We start from the raw sequence: 20,804 nt of genomic DNA, 5'->3' as shown, positions 1-20,804 counted from the left end.
TCGGGCACATGCAAATTCATCACTCTGGAATGATTTAGTCAAACAGATACAGATAGATAAGACGGAGACACAGAGTGAGAAGTACCATAGCCCCAAACATTTCCTTGGTGCGATTAGTACTGCCAGGTGATGTGCAAGGCAGGTATCTTTCCAGTGAACTATTTCTCTGGCCTAGGATTAATGTTGAAAGGAACAGTGAATTCCTGCTAAGGAGAATAAAAACACTATGAATGAAGAGTTAACAGAAGCCAGGTGGCAGAGAGAACAGGCAGACAGTATCAATGCTGAGGTTACCTCGGACTCTATGGGCCAGCCATCCACACACTCAACCTTCATTGCCTGAGATCCCTTGCCGAAATGTTCATGATATTATCATTATCTGCACTTACTGCAAGTTTATTTGAGCACATTGTTGTTATATGGTCCTGTAGTGGATGAGGCTGTCTCCTCTCTCTTTTTCCTTCATTCCATCCTCTCCTTTGTTAATCTTGGGTTTGGCTTGACAAATCTTTTATAACTCATAAATGGACATACTGTAGTTTGGACTCTATTCCCTGTGCTACTAGCCAATGTACTCTTGGCAAACGCAGCAAAATCCTGCTTGTTTAAGATAATCCAGTCTCTTTGCACACATGAATTATCTCTGAAGTTGCCTTTTATTATAATTCATTGCTCTGAGGCTGGGCGGTAGCACAGCAGGTTAAGCACACATAGTGTGAAGTGCAAGGACCAGCGTAAGGATCCCAGTTGGAGCCCCTGGCTCCCCACCTGCAGGGGGGTTGCTTCACAAATGGTGAAGCAGGTCTGCAGGTGTCTATCTTTCTCTCTCTCTCTCCCTCTCTCTCTGTCTTCCCCTCCTCTCTCCATTTCTCTCTGTCCTATCCAATAACCACTTACAGCAAGAGCAACAACAGTAAAAATAACAACAACGATAAACAACAACTACAAAAGGGAAAAAATAGCCTCCAGGAGCAGTGTATTTGTAGTGCAGGCACAGAGCCCCAGCAATAACCCTGGAGGCAAAATAATTAATAATAACAATAATAATAATAAATTGCCCTGGGTCTTCTCCATTATGAGAAAAAATTGCAATCATCCTTCTCTCTCCACAGACAAGGTTACCTAGTTGTGTGCAACTGCATAGAAAAAAAATTGAGGAAATAAAAATTTAAAAGATAAAAAGAATGTCAGAGAAAAATAAAACAAACTAAACAGAATGAACTTTAGTATATCAAATGAAATTAACTTTAGTATATCAAATGAAATTAACTTCTGAAAGAAAAATACAAAAAAAATCAACGTCAATTTTACATGGATTTTTTTATTTATTCCCTTTTGTTGCCCTTGTTGTTTTATTGTTGTAGTTATTATTGATGTCCTTGTTGTTGGATAGGACAGAGAGAAATGGAGACAGGAGGGGAAGACAGAGAGGGCGAGAGAAAGATAGACACCTGTAGACCTGCTTCACTGCCTGTGAAGTGACTCCCCTGCAGGTGGGGAGCTGAGAGCTCAAACAGAGATCCTTACGTGGGTCCTTGTGCTTTGCGCCACTTGCGCTTAACCCGCTTCGCTACCGCCCATGGATCCACTTACATGGATCTTAATGTAAGTGTCGATTGGCAGTCACTTGGGGATAAAAATTATTTTAAAATAATGGTGGCACTGACCCATTCTCTGAAGAGAGGCTGTGTCAACATCCTCTGCCACTTGAGGAAGATGGGTCCTGTAATGAGTGCAGCCTATAATGTTCCCAGCTGTAACCATGGAATGTGAGCTTAGACCTATAGGGATGCAAAGGTTACATAGGCTCCTGTGGTGAATATAGGCCCCAGATCAGATCAATGGGGCTTATAGCTAATGGTATTTACGTATTTTGTTCCCCGTATTTGGGAGCTACTCTCTTCCCTGATCCAGCTTTGTAGTCTCATTCCCAACTCTGACTCCATCTCTCCAGGCAATACCTTTAGTCCACCTGCGTATTAGCTGTTGGGCTCAAGCAAGAATTAGTGAAGTCATGGGCTCTTTGGAATATACCTAAAATAGACTTCCTAACCTCAGGCATGAAAGTCTTTTGGATAACTATTATACCATCTCCCCTTCTTCATTAATTTTTTTTAAAAAACAATTTACATTTTATCAGTATTTCTAAATTATGTACTATGCCTAAGGTTCCCACGCCCTAGGTTCAGTCCCTGGGATTATCATAAACCAGAGCTGGGCAGTGCTCTGATAAAGAAAAAAAATAATAAAATTAATAGGTGAGATAATATGAAAAATGGATAGGAGGTGGTGGAGTGACTGACAGAGCACATGCTTTACCATGTGTGTGGACCTAGGTTTGACCCTAATTCCCACCTGGCAGGGGGAAATGAATGGTGGAGCAAAGCTCCAGGTTCCTGATGTCTTTCTCTCTCTCACCCTATTCTTTTTTTTTTCTCTTGCCCTATTCTATCTCTTTCTTTATATATATATATATTTTTTTTTAAATGTTTATTTAATTTATTTATTCCCTTTTGTTGCCCTTGTTTTTTTATTGTTGTAGTTATTATTGTTGTTGTCGTTGTTGTTGGATAGGACAGAGAGAAATGGAGAGAGGAGGGGAAGACAGAGAGGGAGAGAGAAAGACACCTGCAGACCTGCTTCACCGCCTGTGAAGCGACTCCCCTGCAGGTGGGGAGCCGGGGTTCGAACCGGGATCCTTATGCCGGTCCTTGTGCTTTGCGCCACCTGCGCTTAACCCGCTGTGCTACGGCCCGACTCCCTATTCTATCTCTTTCTAAAAACAAAGAAACAAAACAAACAACCAAACAAAACCCCAGAATCTTTGCAAAAAAGATAAAGAAAGGGAGTCGGGCGGTAGCGCAGTGGGTTAAGCGCACGTGGCTGCAAAGCTCAAGGACCCGGCTAAGGATCGTGGTTGGAGCCCGGCTCCCCACCTTCAGGGGAGTGGCTTCAAGCGGTGAAAAAAGAAAGCTTTAAAGAAAAGAGAAAGATGGTTAGGTTGACCACAAAAACTTTCACACACCATTGTAATAAGCAGATACAGAATGAAATGATAAAGATGCCACAATGTTCAAGGACCCAGATTGAAGCCCTCAGTTCCCGCTGCGGCGGGGGGGAGGGGGGGGGCGGGGAGACAGACGGACGGACGGACTTAGTCGATGGTCAAGCAGGGCTGTAGGTGTGTCTCTGTCTCTCTCCTCTATCTCCCCTTTCCTTCTCGATTTCTGGCTCTCTCTATCCAATAAATAAATAGATAATAAAACATTTAAATAAAGTGAATGAAATGACAAATGGTAGGGAAACTCAGATCTTTGAAAATGTACAAGTACTTTCCAAAGAGTAAAGTCTTAGACCTCAGTATAAAAACTGTGGAAGGGAGTCGGGCGGTATCGCAGAGGGTTAAGCACAGGTGGAGCAGAGCTCAAGGACTGGCGTAAGGATCCGGGTTCGACCCCCCCCACCTGCAGGGGAGTCGCTTCCCAGGCGGTGAAGCAGGTCTGCAGGTGTCTATCTTTCTCTCCCCCTCTCTGTCCTCCCCTCCTGTCTCCATTTCTCTGTCCTATCCAACAACGATGACAATAAGAATAACTACAACAATAAAACAACAAGGTCAACAGTGAATAAATAAATAAATATTAAAGAAAGATTTTTAAAAGTTTTTAATAATAAAAAAACTGGAAGATTTGCTCGATTCATTTACAGTAGTGTAAAATGTTAACTCCTCAGTAAAAACAAGAAAAATTGTCAACTAACCAAGAAAGCATGCACGTTCACCAGTAATGAAATAATTGGGAGGTAAGCACTGTAGTATTCTGGTTTAGACTTAGTAAATCATTTTTATGTAAACACAAAATCTGGGGGCTGGGGAGACACCATAATGGTTCCACAAATAACTTTCTGTTTTATATTTATTTATTCCCTTTTGTTGCCCTTGTTGTTTTATTGTTGTAGTTATTTTTGTTATTGATGTTGTTATTGTTGGATAGGACAGAGAGAAATGGAGAGAGGAGGGGAAGACAGAGAGAGGGAGAGAAAGACAGACACCTGCAGACTTGTTTCACCGCCTGTGAAGCGACTTCCCTGCAGGTGGGGAGCCGGGGGCTTAAACCGGGTTCATTAAGCCGGTCCTTGCGCTTTGCTCCGCATATAACTTTCATGCCTGCAGCTCCTGAGGTCCCCGGTTCAATCCCTAGCCAGGAGGCAGAGCTGAACAGGACTCTGATAAAAAGAAAATAATATAAACAAATACAATGTGAGAAAACAGTTTTCCCTGTCACATCGGAAACCTCATTTGTCATAGATCAGACTGTGCAACTGGAGCAATATTTCAACTCAGGGTGTGTCGGACTCGCTTGCTAGAAAAGCCTGGTTCTGTCTTTAGAAATGAAGGTACCAGAACGTTGCTCTGGTTATCCTTTCTCTGTCTCCAGTGAAACTCTCTTTCACACATGAGAAAAATAAAATGAAGCAGAATGGGAGAGGTTTTACAAAGAGATGTTTGTGTTGCATACTATTTTACAGGACAGTCACTATATATCCACCAGACTGACATCTTTTAGAGAACACAGATCATGCTCCAAATCACCCCATCATAATTTTTTCAAGTTCTCACTTTACTAAACACTTTTCCACACATTGTACTGAATTTTTTCCATATTCCTGAACTGCACAAAAGTTCTCATGTAGATTATAAGTTTATGAGAACCTCTTCACTTCCGTATCCTCCTTAGCCTTGTCCAACTTGAACTCATAATTACTGAGCCATCTTGAACTCATTTCCCTTGATTTAAAAAAATATTTATTTATTTATTCCCTTTTGTTGTCCTTGTTGCTGTTGTATTGTTGTAGTTATTATTGCTGTCGTTGTTGTTGGATAGGACACAGAGAAATGGAGACAGGAAGAGAAGACAGAGAGGGGGAGAAAGATAGACATCTGCAGACCTGCTTCACCGCTTGTGAAGCGATTCCCCTGCAGGTGGGGAGCCGGGGGGCTCAAATCTGGATCCTTCCGCAGGTCCTTGCACTTTGTGCCACCTGTGCTTAACCTGCTGTGCTACCACCTGACTCCCTATCCCTTGATTTTTAACATAATTACTGAGCCAATGGACACATTTCTCTTCCATATATTAATATGAATTTACTAGCTATATAAGAAGCAAACGCAGAAATCACTCATGTCTGGGTCATCTTGCCCTGGTTGCCTCTCATCAGACCTCTGGCCAATTTTCTCCTCTTGCCTTATTTCTCAGCATTTTCTGCAATACAACCTGTGTTCTCAGACTCACCTGAATGGGTACTTGAGAGAGAGAGAGAGATCTCTGTTTTGCAGGCTGAATTCCACCCCAAATGATTGATGATAGATAGTCAAGGTCTGTTTCTGGGATGATAGAAGGGAGAAGAAGAGACTCATCAATTTTTAAGATTGACTTTGAAAACAACATCAAAGTAAGTCACTGCTCTGTCCACACACTGCTGGACAGGATGAGGAACTGAGTCAGGAGAGGTATTTATAGTTCCCAGGATTTGCTCATTAGGTACATTTACTTCTTGTTGTTAGAACCCCTAACTACATTTTCCTGTGGGACACTAATTTAGGCAGAAAGACAATTTTTCTTAATGATTCTCTCATCTCAAGGGGACTCAGCTAAATGTCAAGTGTATCTGTTGTTATTCCTCCTCCTCTGTGGACTCTGAGGTCTTCCAGAGTTTATTTTAACAGCACATTATGCAACCCCAAGTAAATTTTTTCTAGAAACTAATATCAAGGGTTCTTTCTTTCTTTTTAAAAATATTTATTTATTTATTCCCTTTTGTTGCCCTTGTTGTTTTATTGTTGTAGTTATTATTGTTAGTTATTGATGTCGTCATTGTTAAATAGGCCAGAGAGAAATGGAGAGAGGAGGGGAAGACAGAGAGGGGAAGAGAAAGATAGACACCTGCAGACCTGCTTCACTGCTTGTGAAGTGACTCCCCTGCAGGTGGGGAGCCGGAAGCTTGAACCAGGATCCTTATGCTGGTCCTTGTGCTTTGCACCACGTGTGCTTAACCCGCTGTGCTACTACCCAACTCCCTCAAGGGTTCTTTTAAGCCTTGATATCTTAATTCACCAGAGCTTTGATTTTTGTTAGGAGTACAGCTCTCATAATTCCAGATAGTACTTTTCCTTTCTGCACAAAGGGAAGAGAATGCTCCCTTTTATTTACCTGAGAAAGGCTGGAAGATGATATAAAATATTTTGACATATTTGTTACATACCTCAGGTTTCTGTCCAGAACGGAATCTCTTATGTTGAGTAAGTTTTTCCTTTCATTTGTTGGGGGGTTAATAGTTGACAGTGCAGTTCTTGACACAGCTACAACCTCTCATTTCCCCAGGATAGGAGTCTGTAAGACCCTCTCTTCCCCAGCCTAGGTCTTTTTCCACCATGATGCCCCAGGACCCCTCTGTCCCATCCCTCTGTCCCATCCCTCTGTCCCATCCCTTTTCTCCCTTCCCCAGGTGCCTTTGCTTTGGTGCAATACACCACACACTAACTTTTGATCACCAGGTAAAGGCTTTGCCACAATGTTACATTTATATAGCTACTTCCAGTATATATTTCCCGCTAGTCACTAAATATAAAAGGCTTTTAATTTTGAACAGATATACATTTTATCTATAAAAAAGATTCATTTACTTATTTATTTATTCTCTTTTGTTTCCCTTCTTATTTTCTTGTTGTCATTATTGATGCCGTCGTTGTTGGACAGGACAGAGAGAAATGGAGAGAGGAGGGGAAGACAGAGAAGGAGAGAAAAAGATAGACACCTGCAGACCTGCATAACCGCTTGTGAAGAGACTTTCCTGCAGGTGGGGAGCCGGAGGCTCGAACCAGGATCCTTACACCAGTCCTTGTGCTTTGCGCCACCTGAGCTTAACCCGCTGCACTACCACCCGGCTCCCAATTCATTTATTTTTTAATAAATAAGAAATATGAAAGGAGAGAGACAGGGAGAGACAGAGACAGAGAGGGAGAGAGAGAAAGAGAGGAAATATCACTCTGACATGCAGTTCTAGAGATGGAATTCAGGTCTGCATGCTTGCAAGTGTAGCACTCTACCCACTGCATAACCATCTGAGCAAACATAAATATTTTCCTTAAAAAATACAACGACCCTGGATCCATACTCCCAGAGAGATAGAGAATGGGAAGGCTATCAAGGGAGGGGATGGGATATGGAGATCGGGTTATGGGAATTGTGCGGAACTGTACCCCTCTTATTCTATGGTTTTGTTAATGTCTCCTTTCTTAAATAAAAAAAATATATTGTTTTAGTTAATTTGGGTAGAGACAGAGGGCAATTGAGAGAGGAATGGGGAGACAAAGATACCTGCAGCCCTGCTTCACCACTCGTGAAGCTTCCCCACTGCAGGTAGGGACCAGGGGCTTTAAACCTGGGTCCTTATGCACTGTAGCATGTGCACTCAGCTAGATGCTTCACTACCTAGACTTTTTTTTTCATTTAATTTTTTTACTTATAAAAAGGAAACATTGACTAAACCATAGGAGAAGAGGGGTACAACTTCACACAATTCCCAGTTGATCCTGACCCAGTGGCATAAAACAGAGTAGGCAACAGTTTCACCTTAGTTCTGAGTCTTTTTTTTTTTTTTTTGCCTCCGGGGTTGTTGCCGGGGCTCAGTGCCTGCACCATGAATCCACTGCTCCTGCAGGCCATTTTTTCCCCCTTTTGTTGTCCTTGTTGTTTTATCATTGCTGTAGTTATTACTATTGTTGTTGTTGTTGCTAAATAGGACAGAGAGAAATCGAGAAAGGAGGGGAAGACAGAGAGGGGGAGAGAAAGACAGACACCTGCAGACCTGCTTTACTACCTGTGAAGTGACTCTGCAGGTGGGGAAGTGGGGCTCGAACCTGGATCCTTACTCAGGTCCTTGCGCTTTGCACCATGTGTGCTTAACCCGCTGCACTACTGCTGGACTCCCAGTTCTGAGTCCTTTTGACCTCACCATCTGGCTTTTCTTTCTCTTCCTCTCTTCCTCTCTCTCTCTCTTCCTCCCTCCTTTCCTTCCTTTTCTCCCTCCTTCCTTCCTTTTCTCCCTCCTTCCTTCCTTGCTTCTTCCCCTTCCTTCTCTTCTCCTCCCTCCCTCCCTTCCTTCCTTCCTGCCTTACTGCCTCCCTGCCTTCTTTCCTTCCTGTCTTCTTTCTTTCTTTCTTTCTTTCTTTCTCTCTTTCTCTTTTTTCTCTTTCTCTCTCTCTCTCTCCCTTTCTTTCTTTCTTTCCAGTTTATTTGAATCCCAACCTCATTACTATGTTGCTTTCCCATGTATATTGTAATGGTGTGTTTGCATGTGCATGTGCGTGCGTGTTTTGGTGACAACAGGAACAAACAGGTACTGTCAGTCCACTGTCATCTTCTTCAGTGAACACCCACACGTATCTTTAAGTTTAATATCATTCCCATTGTTTATTTTTAGTTTTGTTGCCTGTGGTTTATGTGTCTTGTCTAAGAAGTCATCTCTGACTCAAATTTCCTGAAATTTTCCCATTGTTTTTCTATGTGTTTTGTATTTGTATGTTTAATCTCGATTCACTCCTCAGTTAATAGTTGCATTTAGTGTAATGCAAGAACCTAACATCATTCTTTTACATTGGAAATGCAATTGTCACAATGTCATTTGTTTAACAGTCCATTGATTATATGTGATACAGAACTTTGTCAAATATTTGATATGAGTGTTGTTTTTTTGTCCTCTGTTATCTTTATATTGCTTCATTGTTCTGTGTCTATGTTTATATAATTCAATATGTTGATAAGCTGTAAAACTATAGCTTTGTGAAGAACTCAGGAAATTGATACCACAAATATCTTCTTTCCTTCTTCCTTTCTTTTTTTTTTTATTTAAGAAAGGATTAATTAACAAAACCATAAGGTAGGAGGGGTACAACTCCACACAATTCCCGCCACCCAATCTCCATATCCCACCCCTCCCCTGATAGCTTTCCCATTCTCTATCCCTCTGGGAGCATGGACCCAGGGTCGTTGAGGGTTGCAGAAGGTAGAAGGTCTGGCTTCTGTAATTGCTTCCCCGCTGAACATGGGCGTTGACTGGTCGGTCCATACTCCCAGTCTGCCTCTCTCTTTCCCTAGTAGGGTGTGTCTCTGGGGAAGCTGAGCTCCAGGACACATTGGTGGGGTCTTCAATCCAGGGCAGCCTGGCCAGCATCCTGGTGGCATCTGGAACCTGGTGATAGAAAAGAGAGTTAAAATACGAAGCCAAACAAATTGTTGAGCAATCATGGACCCAAAGCTTGGAATAGTGGAGAGGAAGTATTAGGGAGGTACTCACTGCAAACTCTAGTGTACTTCTGCTTTCAGGTATATATTTTGCAGTAGTTTATGGATACATGTGCACATAAGCTCTCTCTCACAGAAACTGTTGTATATCTAGGTTATGGGACTTTGTTAGAAAGTGAACCACCTGAGATGAAATTAGAGTGTACTATAAAAGGAAAGGTCTCACCCGAGTAATGAAGCTGAAGGGTTGTCATTCCACTTGTGAAGGATCTGGACACAGTCTGAGGTGAAGCATGTTGAGGTGGCAATCGTTGCGTTGGTTAGGTTGTGATCAACGGATGCAATATTATTTGGTATGGATTTGGAGACGCATACGGGAAAGTGGGCCCTATCCAAGGGTTCCAGGACTGGGGGAAGTAGGGGCTCTATAGTGGAGATGTGAGGTTCCTGCTGTCTTAGGGTTCAAAAAGACAATCGATAGGTTAATGTTATCATCACATTATTTGGTAATTGGGTTAACTTTGAAAAGTCCTTTTGTTATGGTTTGCTGTACAGTATCCAGTATCTTGTATATAGCTGTGCTATTGGATGCTTCTAATCTACTTGGTCTAGGCTTTTGAGAGAGCCCGCATATCAAATACACAGCCTATATATTAAAAAGATTCAGTTTGTGTTTTGAAAAACTTTGAGATATACAATTGATTTTCCCCCTCTCATATTAATCAACTACTGATTTATATGTCTACATTTTGCTAGGAGTGTACATAAACACCATTCCCACACCAAAAGACTGTAACCCATCCCTCCCACCCACTCCCACCCCCCACTGACCCAGGAAGCTGCATGTCTACCCCTCACCACTGGGTTTTTACTTTGGTGCCCTACTTACAATTTGATCAGGTCCTGCTTTTAGTTTCCCTTTTAGATCTTCTTAGTCAACTTCTGTTGATGAGTGGGATCATCCCATACTCATCTTTATCTTTCTGACTTAGTTCACTTAACATAATTCCTTCTAGCTCTGTCCAAGATGGGTCAGAGAAGGTGGGTTCATTGTTCTTGATAGCTGCATAGTATTCCATTGTGTATATATACCACAGCTTTCTCAGCCACTCATCTGTTGTTGGGCACCTGGGTTGCTTCCAGGTTTTAGCTATTATGAATTGTGCTGCTATGAACATAGGAGTACACACCTCTTTTTGGTTGGGTGTTATGGAGTCCTTGAGGTATAACCCCAGGAGAGGAATTACTGGATCATATGGAAGGTCCATGTCTAGCCTTCTGAGAGTTTTCCAGACTGCTCTCCACAGAGGTTGTACCAATTTACATTCCCACCAGCAATGTAAAAGGGTTCCTTTATCTCCACATCCTCTCCAGCATTTGTTGCTGCTGTCCTTTTTGATGTATGCCATTCTTACAGGAGTGAGGTGGTATCTTAGTGTTGTCTTAATTTGCATTTCTCTGACAATCAGTGACCTAGAGCAGTTTTTCATATGTTTGTTAGCCTTTTGGATCTCCTCTGTAGTGAATGTTTTGTTCATATCCTCTGCCCATTTTTGGATGGGGTCATTTGCTTTTTTGGTGCTAAGTTTGCTGAGCTCTTTATATTTTGGTGATTAGTTTCTTGTCTGATGTATGGCATGTGAAGATCTTCTCCCATTCTGTGAGGGGTCTCTCTGTTTGTTTAATAGTTTCTTTGGATGTGCAGAAGCTTTTCAATTTGATGTAGTCCCATTGGTTTGTTTCTGCTTTAGTCTTCCTTGCAATTGGGTTTGATTCATCAAAGATGTCCTTGAGGTGTAGGTGGGAAAGTGTTTTACCAATGTTTTCCTCTAAGTATTTGATTGCTTCTGGTCTGACATCTAGGTCTTTGATCCATTTGGAGTTGATTTTTGTTTCTGGTGAGATAAAGTGGTTCAATTTCATTCTTCTGCATGTTACAACCCAGTTTTCCCAGCACCATTTATTGAAGAGAGCCTCCTTTTTCCATTTAATCCTTTGGGCCCCCTTATCAAAGATTAGATGCCCATAGGTGTTGGGATTTATTTCTGGGCTTTTAATTCTGTTCCACTGGTCTGTGTGCCTATTTTTGTTCCAGTACCATGCTGTTTTGATGATGATGGCTTTATAATATAGTTTAAGGTCTGGGAGTGTGATGCCTCCATTTCTGTTTCTTTTCCTCAAGATGGTTTTGGCAATTCTAGGTGTTTTCAGTTTCCAGATAAATGATTGTAGTGTTTGTTCTATTCTCTTAAAGAAGCTTGATGGAACTTTGATGGGTATTGCATTAAATTTGTATATGGCTCTGGGGAGAATATTCATTTTGATGATATTTATTCTTCCAATCCATGAGCATGGGATATCTTTCCATTTCTTGGTATCAGTTTCTATTTCCTTGAGTAGCGACTCATAGTTTTCAGCATACAAGTCTTTCACTTCTTTGGTCAACTTTATTCGTAGGTATTTGATTGATTTTGCTGAAACAGTAAATGGGAGTGATTTCTGGATGTCTTCTTCTTCAGATTTAGTGTTTTCATAAAGAAATGCCACTGATTTTTGTACATTGATTTTGTAGCCTGATACCTTGCTATATTGCCTAATAACTTCCAGTAATTTTCTGCTGGATTCTTTAGGTCTTTCTATGTATACTATCATATCATCTGCAAATAGTGAGAGCTTGACTTCCTCCCTTCCAATCTGTATTCCTTTGATTTCTTTCTCTTGCCTGATTGCTATGGCAAGAACTTCCAATACTATGTTGAAGAGTAACGGTGACAGTGGACAGCCCTGTCTAGTCCCCGATCTGAGGGGGAATGCTTTCAACTTCTGTCCATTGAGTATGATGTTGGCTGTAGGTTTGCTATATATAGACTCCACTATCTTGAGGAATTTCCCATCTATTTCCATTTTTTGTAGAGCTTTGAGCATGAATGGGTGTTGGATTTTGTCAAAGGCTTTCTCTGCATCTATTGAGATAATCATGTGGTTTTTGGCTTTGCTTTTATTGATGTGGTGAATGACATTGATTGACTTACGGATGTTGAACCAGCCTTGCATTCCTGGGATGAATCCCACTTGGTCATGATGAACAATCTTTTTGATATGTTGCTGTATCCGGTTGGCCAAGATCTTGTTTAATATTTTGGCATCTATGTTCATCAGAGATATTGGTCTGTAGTTTTCCTTTTTTGTTCTGTCCCTATCAGCTTTTGGTATCAGGGTGATGTTGGCTTCATAGAAGGTGGAAGGGAGTATTCCTGTTTCTTCAATCTTATGGAATAGCTTAAGAAGTATGGGTACTAACTGTTTCCTGAAAGTTTTGTAGAATTCGTTTGTGAAACCATCTGGTCCAGGACTTTTGTTGTTGGAAAGATTCTTAATAACTGTTTCAATTTCTTTGTGATTGGTGCATTTAGATTTTGTAGTTCTTCTTGGTTCAGTTTTGGAAGGGCATATGTTTCTAGGAATTGTTCCATTTCTTCCAGATTCTCTAGCTTGGTGGCATATAGTTCTTTATAGAAGTTTTGCATGATTCTCTGGATTTCTGTGGTGTCAGTTGTGATATCTCCTCCATCGTTTACAATTCTTTTAATTTGAGTCTTCTCTCTTTTTTGTTTGGTGAGTCTGGCTAGGGGTTTGTCAATTTTGTTTAATCTTTCAAAGAACCAACATTTGGCTTCATTGATCTTTTGTATGGTTCTTTTATTTTCGATGTTGTTTATTTCTGCTCTAACTTTAGTGATTTCTGTCCTTCTGGATGCTTTAGGGTTCCTTTGTTCCTCTTCCTCTAAGTCCTTGAGGTGTGCAGTAAGGTCGTTCATTTGAGCTTCTTCTTGGTGTTTAATATGTGATTGTATGGCTATAAGTTTCCCTCTCAGTACTGCTTTAGCTGTGTCCCAAATATTTTGATAGGTTGTGTTTTCATTTTCATTAGTTTCCAGGAACATTTGAATTTCCTGCTTGAGTGAGTCTCTGACCCAGTGGTTCTTAAGGAGCATGTTGTTTAGTTTCCAAATTCTGTGTCTTTTAATAATTTTCTGTTTGTTGTTAAATGTTAGTTTTACTCCACTTTGGTCTGAGAAGATACTTGGGATGATTTCAATGCTCTTGAATTTATTGATGCTGTCTTTGTGGCCTAACATGTGGTCTATCCTTGAGTATGTGTTATGTGGATTTGAAAAGAAGGTGTATTCCAGTTTTTTGGGGTGGAGGAGTCTGAAAATGTCCAAGAGGTCTAGTCTGTCGATCTCTTCATTCAATTCTCTTGTATCTTTATTGGTTCTCTGCTTTGTTGATCTGTCTAAGTGTGAGAGTGGGGTATTGAAGTCTCCCACTATTATTGTATTACTATTGATGTATTTTTGAAATTCTTTCAGTAGGTGCTTAATGTATTTAGATGGTCCCTCATTGGGTGCATAGATGTTAATAATTGTTAAGTCTTCTTGGCTGATTGATCCTCTAATCATTATGTAATGTCCTTGCCTATCTTTTATTACTTTATTTAATTTAAAATCTATCGTGTCTGAGATGAGAATGGCTGTTCCTGCCCTTTTTTGTGGTCCGTTAGCCTGTATGATAGTTTTCCATCCTTTCACTTTAAGTCTGTGTTTATCTTGTTGTGAAAGATGGGATTCTTGCAAGAAGCATATGGTTGGGTTATGTTTTCTGATCCATCCCCCTACCCTGTGCCTTTTGATGGATGAGTTTAAGCCATTGACATTTATTGATATTATGGATTTAATGTATTGTAGTGCCATTGTTCAAAAAAAATTTGTTTGCTCTGATATATTACAAGTATTATAGTGATGTTCTTGTTTATAAGAGGTCTTTCAGAACCTCTTTCAGGGCCTGCTTGGTGATGGTTGCCTCCTTTAACTGTTGTTTATCTAAGAAGGTTTTGATCCCTCCATCTAGTTTGAATGAAAGTCTAGCAGGATATATTATCCTTGGTTGAAACCCTTTTTCATTCAGGGCTTGATAGATATCTTGCCACTCCCTTCTGGCTTTTAGAGTTTGAGTGGAGAAGTCTGCAGATAATCTTATGGGTTTTCCCTTGTATGTGACTTTTTGTTTCTCTCTTGTAGCCTTTAGGATCCTTTCTTTTGTTGTTTTCGATGGGTTATGTTGTTTTCGCCGGGCTGGCTTCACGGGCGGGTAACAGACGACCAGTGACTCATGGTTGAGCTGTAGGCAGTATCTCTTTATTCATGCAGCACAATCTAAGACGAGCTAAGCTAAACTCAAGGTACAGTACTCTAAAACTCACAATGCTGTCTTTATATATACTTGCCAAGTAAGGTGGAAACAGGATGTGACATAGAGAGGGTGGAGAGAAAAGTGACTGGTGAAAATCAGAGTGTGACAAAGAGGGGGCAGAGCAGGCGAGAATCCTATCACTGAACCACAAATGCCCTGGAGGGAGGGTGGAACTTGTTAACAGTGGTTATGTAAATAGAATGAAGTGGTTATGTAAATAGAATGAAGTGGTTATGTAAATAGAATAGTGTTAAGCAGGGGGGATTTAAACCAAATGAAACAGAAAGGGTCTCATGCATACCAACATTCTTTATCCTTACTTCTTCTCATTGTGACTATGATGTGTCTTGGTGTCTTCAGGTCTGGGTTGATTCTGTTTGGTACTCTCTGGGCCTCTTGAATCTTGATGTCCTTTCTGTTATTCAGGTCTTGGAAGTTTTCTTCTATTATTTCCTCTAGAATGGTTTCTTCCCCTTCCTCTCTTTCTTCCTCTGGCAGGCCAATTATACGAATGTTACTTCTTTTGAGATCATCCCATATGTCTCTGTTGTTGTTTTCAGTATCTCTCAATCTCTTTTTAAGCTCTTTCACCTCTTTCTTCGTTTTCTCTAACTCATCCTCTGTCTGACTAATTCTGTTTCCTGCTTCTGTTAGCCTGCTTTCCCTTGCCTCAGCTTCTTTCTTCTTTACAGCTATTTCAGCTTTCAGTTCTCTAATTGCCTCAAGATAATCAGTATTTTCCTTGGGGGTCTCAACTGTTGTTTCTCTAATACTGTCATTCCTTTCCTCCAATGTTGTTTTCATTTCTGTGATTAATAAGTTTATTATTGCTTGCATACTTTTCTTATCTATGGTTACTTCTGGCTGATTTGTAGTTTCTTCTGGGCTCTTGTCTTCATTCATTGGAGTAGCAGTTTTATTTGTTTTTGATCTACCCATTTTTTTGATTTATGTGTTTCCTTTTTTTTATGCTCTGTTGTTCCTCAGTTGTTGTGTCTTGAGTACAAGTAACACTGTACTAAATACCTTTATGACAATTGCACTCACCAACCTCAGGAATTACAGTAGCAACTGAAGCAAGTATTGAAGTAGTTTAATCGTTACCAGTTAGCCAAACAATTTCTCCAATCCGTGAAAAAATAGTAACCAAATCCCAGTGAAGAAAGAGAAAAGAAAGAAAGGATAGCAAGAATAGACAGTTATGCAAATCTACTATTCACTGTATATTCTAGGGGTAACAAGAGGGGAAAGGGAACTAGAGCAGAGATACACACATAGAGAGTCCACTCTGAGTCAGATTTCTTCCCCAAAATAATTCACAAATTCAGAAAGGCAAAGAAGGAAGAAGTGTATGACAAGATTAAAAAAAAAAGAGAGAGAGAGAGATACGATAGAGAGAAAAGGGAAAAGATAAGAAAAAGAGCTGTAATTAAAGAGCAGTGAAAGGAAATTCCCAGATGTGTATCAGTGAATTCAAAAAAGCACACTGTGGTGTGGGGGCTGGGGGATGTGACTTTGGAAGCTGTAGGATTAAGGAAGAAGGGATGACAAGAATGAGAAAAAGAAAAAATAAGAAAGAGAGAGAAAAAAGAAAAAGGACAGTCATAAAAGGGCAGTGAAAGGAAAAGGTTTTTTTTGTATTTATTTTTAATTATTTAATTGGCTATGCGGGGTGAGGTGGGGGGGGTTGGCTACCTAGAAAGAAAAAAGGCCAGAGGTTTCAGAAGGGTATAGACTTAGAATGAATGATACTCCCTGGTGGGGCAGGAATTTGGTAAAGAAAAGGAGCTCCCCTCCCCTGCTAGGAGCTGGTCCCCAGGGACTGGTTATGGGGGGGCAGGAAGGAGGTATGCTTGAAAATTAAAAGAAAAAAAATTTTCCCCTTTTTTCCCTACTCTAATTCTTAACCCAAATTAAGTTATAGTCACCTCCTTGGTGTCGCCGCTAGAACCCCTTATTGGCTGGCCTACTAAAGGCAGAAAATCCTACCGTTTCCAGGAGATGTGGTCAGCGCTCAGCCACTAGCAGCTTCTCAGTCTGCCATCTTCCGGGAAACCCCCCCCCCCAGACTTTTTTAAAGGATTTCTCAAAAATGAAAACTAGCTCCAAGTCCTTTTGATCCAATGAGAGCTGTACTCAAGGATGTCCTCGGATCCACCCTCAGGGTCGCGGTGGTCCTTGGAGACTCCCAAGAGGAAGCCCCCGAGATACAGTGCTCCCTCCCGGTCCTCTGCCAGCCGCCCAGCAGCGCTCTGCAACGGGTGGAGGAGCGGCCTTCCTGGGCGGAGGACAGTGCTGGTGCACCTGCCTTGCCCGCCGCAGCCTGGGAAGTCTGGAGCAGCCGCCCGCTAGTCCGTGCCACCTTTACTCTAATTCTTAACCCAAATTAAGTTATAGTCACCTCCTTGGTGTCACCGCTAGGACCCCTTATTGACTGGCCTACTAAAGGCAGAAAATCCTACCGTTTCCAGAAGATGTGATCAGAGCTCAAGCCACTAGCAGCTTCTCAGTCCACCATCTTCCGGAAACCCCCTAATTTTCTTTTTTTTTAATTTTTAAAAATATTTATTTATTTTCCCTTTTGTTGCCCTTGTTGTTTAACATTGTTGTGGTTATTGATGTCGTTGTTGTTGGATAAGACAGAAATGGACAGAGGAGGGGAAGACAGAGAGGGAAGACAGTCACCTGCAGACCTGCTTCACCACTTGTGAAGCGGCTCCCCTGCAGATGGGAAGCCAGGGCTCCAACCGGGATCCTATGATGGAAGAAGTGATGGTTTGATGGAGAGGGTATAAAGTATTGAGGAGATATTACACCAAATTTTAATAAATGTAGATATGTATTTCCCTGATTAAAAAAAAGAAACCCATCAAAACAATCCTTTCTGAGTAGTAAATATTAAAGTTAAAATACAATTGTTCTAATCTCCTTCAAATTGGTCTGTGTTGGTGCATTGCTAAACTTGATACGGTATTTTCTGTTCTGTCTAATCATCACTCACTGCTTCTCTTAGAATCTAATTCCAGCTGAGAAGAAATCCTAACATTGTCTCAGATATCAGCTTTAATTCTATTTGTTAGACAATGAGAAATTCAGAGAGAAGAATATATAGAATGGGAGAAAAGGAGAGACAACTAAAACATTGTCTCACAACTCATGAAAAATGCCCTGCATGTGAGAATTAGGTGCTTGAATCTGGCTCCTTGAACATGACAATAAGCACTATTCTGGGAAAACCACTACCCAGTATTTAAAATTCTCTACTGAGTATATCTCCAAGGCTTGGTATTAGAATGGCCTTGTGGACATATATATGGGGGCAACTATTTTTTTTATTTCTTCTTTTATGCATTTTTTGTGTGTCTTACAAAATCATGAGATAACATGGGGATAATCCCATAGCATTCACAGAGCCAGCATTATGTGTGCCCATGTTCTCTTTCTTAATTTTTAAAATTTATTTATTCTCTTTTGTTGACCTTGCCATTGTTTTTCTATTATTGTAGTTATTATTGTCGTTATTGATGTTATTGTTGTTGGACAGGACAGAGAGACATGGAGAGAGGAGGGAAAGACAGAGGGGGAGAGAAAGACAGACACCTGCAGACCTGCTTCACGGCCTGTGAAGCGACTCCCCTGCAGGTGGGGAGACGGGGGCTCGAACCAGGATCCTTACACTGGTCCTTGTGCTTTGCGCCACGTACACTTACCCCACTGTGCTACCGCCCAACTCCCAGTCCTTCGAATTTTAATGACAATACAAAAATAGGGAGTAAATTACCAAATTAAGGCAAGTTTTGCATAAATTTCTACTCCTTAGATAAGTTGTTTCTGTGGTGCCATCAATTGCTTGCCTGTTACAATATCTGTGTAGTAACAAGTCAAGTTTTTAGACAGTGGTTTATCTATATTATTTATTGTTTTAAAAAACCAGCTCCTGGTTTCCTAAATCATATAATTTGTCTTTTTTCTATATGCTATTTTTATTAAATTCATTTCATTTTGAAATATTCCCTCCTTCTGTTGACTTTTGAGAACCTCTGTCTCTCTAATTCTAGTTGACTTGGCTGTGATGTAGTAGCACACGTGAGATTTCTTCTGTGTGTTAATGTGTGTTTTTCTTGCTATAATCTTCCCTCTCAGCTTTGGCACTTTCCATTGGGTCTGGTAGTGGTTCTCTTCTGTTTTCTTGTTCTGAGTAATTTTTAAGTTATGTTTTAATTTACTGGTGACATGGCACCAGTACATCAGAAATGTATTGATTATTCTCAATAGTTTGGTGTATTTCTCTCTTTCTTTGTGTGGTCGATTCTTAACCTCATCGTGTCTTGGTCAGAATGGATACTGTTTATTATTTCAATATTCAACATAAGCTGACCTAAGAAGAAAGTTTGTAGCAACACAAGCCCTATTTGATCATGACATGAAAATACACCTGGAGAATCCCCCCCTCCAGAATTCAAAAAACCTACTACAAGAAAGAATCATTTCACAAAGTTGCAGGCTAGTATATGAGTACATACAAATCTGTGATGTTCGTGTATACAAATAAGAATTAAGAATAAAGGGGAGTAAAAGGGGAGTCGGGCAATAGTGCTGACATGGTGCAAAGCGCAAGGACCTGCGGAAGGATTCCGGTTCCAGACCCTGCTCCCCACCTGCAGGAGAGTCACTTCACAGGTGGTGAAGCAGGTCTTCAGGTGTCTTTCTCTCCCCCTGTCTTCCCCTCCCCTCTCCATTTCTCTCTGTCCTCTCTAGCAACGACAACATCAATCACAACAACAAAAAACAATAAGGGCAACAAAAGGGAAAAATAAATATAATTTTTTTTAAAAAAAAAGTCAGTAAAATATTTAGCTCCATTTACAATTGAATCCAAAAAGAAAAAATAATAATTGGAGTGAACCTCATAGTGAAGGTGAAGTATCTTCACTGGGAAAACTAGAGGACATTCTTAAAAGAAATAGGGGGGAGTTGGGCGGTAGCACAGTGGTTAAGTGCAGGTGGTGCAAAGCACAAGGACCGGCATAAGGATACCGGTTCGAACCCGGCTCCCCACCTGCAGGGAAATTGCTTCACAGGCAGTGAAGCAGGTCTGCAGGTGTCTTTCTCTCCCATTCTCTGTATCCCCCTCCTCTCTCCATTTCTTTCTGTCCTATCCAACAACGAAGACATCAATAACAACAACAATAATAAGTACAACAATAAAACAACAAGGGCAACAAAAAGAGAAAATGAATAAATAAATATTTTTAAAAAAATAAATAGGGAAGGGCATACAGAAATGGGAGAAATTCCTTGCTCCTGGGTTGGAGGAATAAACATTCTTAAAGTGGTCATTCTGACAGAGCCATCAACATTATCTGAGCAATCCCTTTCAAGATCCCAATGACATTTTCTCAAGGAACTGGACAGTACACGGACCACAGTCATATGAAGAAATGCTCTTCTTCACTTACTATTCAGGAAATGAAAATTCAGATAATGCTGAGATGGCTCTTCACGCCTGTGAGAATAACTTAGTTTAACAGAACCAGAAGTGACAGGTATTAGTGAGGTTATGGGGGGAATAGGAAAATTATCCCACAGTTGGTGGGAATGCAGACTGGTACAGCACCTTTGGAAGACTTCATGGAGAATCCTTAGACAAATGAAAATGGAATTACTTTATAATCCCGGAATTATACTCCTAGGTATATAGCTACAGGACACTCAAGCACTCATTCAAGAGACATACGTACCCGAATGTACATAGATACATTATTCAGTGTAGGCACAGTGTGGAAGACAACGAAATGCCAACAGACAAATGACCGTCTAGAGAACTTAGGGCATATATGTCCCATGAAATGCTACTCTGCAAGCAGAATGGATAATATGGACTCCACTGGGACAAAATGAATGGAATCAAGGTGATTGTACTGAGCAAAATAAGCAATGATATGAAAGACAACCACTGGATGGATTCACTTCTTCTTCTAGCGTTTGCCGATGGATTCACTCATATGTGGAGTCTAGAGAACTCTATACATCAATGAGCGAGAAGGAAACAAAAACAAAAAGAAGTCCCAAAGGAATCACAGAATTTCTATGAATTTGTGAGAATTATACTGGTTATCTCTGGGAGTTGGCAGGTCGGGAAAAACAGAACTTTGTTGGTGAGTGTGGTGTGGAAGTATACACTGTACACTTATAATCATGAAACCCACAATTGATCACAGATTAAAGATGGAATCCAAAAGTTCATTGAGT

This window comes from Erinaceus europaeus, chromosome 23, assembly GCF_950295315.1.
Source record: "Erinaceus europaeus chromosome 23, mEriEur2.1, whole genome shotgun sequence".
In the NCBI taxonomy this organism is placed as follows: domain Eukaryota; kingdom Metazoa; phylum Chordata; class Mammalia; order Eulipotyphla; family Erinaceidae; genus Erinaceus; species Erinaceus europaeus.
This window is presented reverse-complemented; position numbering follows the sequence as displayed.